This window comes from Echinops telfairi, unplaced genomic scaffold (genome assembly GCF_000313985.2).
Source record: "Echinops telfairi isolate 266 unplaced genomic scaffold, ASM31398v2 ScPeMD7_7471;HRSCAF=8509, whole genome shotgun sequence".
Classification (NCBI taxonomy): domain Eukaryota; kingdom Metazoa; phylum Chordata; class Mammalia; order Afrosoricida; family Tenrecidae; genus Echinops; species Echinops telfairi.
This window is the reverse complement of record NW_022111375.1, coordinates 636239-637342: the sequence shown is the minus strand read 5'-3', so window position 1 is coordinate 637342 and position 1104 is coordinate 636239.

The window sequence follows — 1104 nt, the reverse complement described above, 5'->3', positions numbered from 1 at the left end:
CCACGGGGCTGTGAGGCCGGGCGGGTTTCCATGGGCCTGGAGACTCAGGGGGCCGGGAGCGGTCCAAGTGCATGACCTCTTGGTCTTCGGGGTTATTTGCATCTGATAGCCATCTGAGCAGAAGGGCTGAGCCAACCTGGCAAACCGCTTGGGAACATTGCCTTCTTTCTGGATCTCCTTGGCCTCAGCCCCCGGCCCCTCCCCGGCAGGGCCCCAGGCCCTCAGTCCATCCCGTGACTCTCTCTCGGGTTGGCCATCCCGGGGTCCATGTGCACAAAACCACACAAAGCACAACAGACGGACAACAGGAGACGGAGGAGCCGAAAGGAGAAATTACAGGAAAACGCGGAAACCAACGTGGGCCCGAGGGAGACGGAGGGATGAAGTGTGACACGGAAACCTCGCCACCTGGGCCTGAGTCCACCTGACAGGACGCTGCGTCCGAGAGCAGGGCTGCTCCCAGCCCTGGCCTATGGCCAGAGGGGGTCACTCGGGCTTCACGGGGTGTGGGCCCTGCAGATGGATTCTATCTATCTATCATCTATCTGTCTATCATCTATCAATCTATCATCTATCTATCTTCCATATTTCTATCATCTATCTATCTATGATCTATCTATCAATCTATCTATCATCTATCTCTCTCTCTCTCTCTCGCTCTCTCTCTCTCTCTCTCTCTCTCTGTCCATTACCTCCTCAGAGAAAGACCAGACTGTCCGCTCCCGTGAAGACTGACCGCCTGGAAGACCCCCAGGGGCAGCTCCGCCCTGTCCCGCAGGGTCGCCGGGAGTCGGCGTCCCTCGAGGGCCGTGAGTCTGATTCAGTTCGGGTCTCCACTTAAGCAAGCACCCTGTCCCTCCAACACGCGTGTCCGCCGTTAGTGAGACCATGCCTGCCTCTGCCCTCGTCTGCAGCCCTGGTCCAGGGCCGCTCATACGGCACGCGGCCCAGCGTGCGTGCAGGCTTGCACGGGTGCTTCCAAGCCAGCCGCCGCCGGAGAGACCGGGGAGGTTCCAGGGACCAGGCTGCGTCTCTCTCGGGTGTGGTCCAAGGGCGGGGGAGGCTGTAACTTTCCAGAACTGGAATCAGCTTGTCCACTCACAT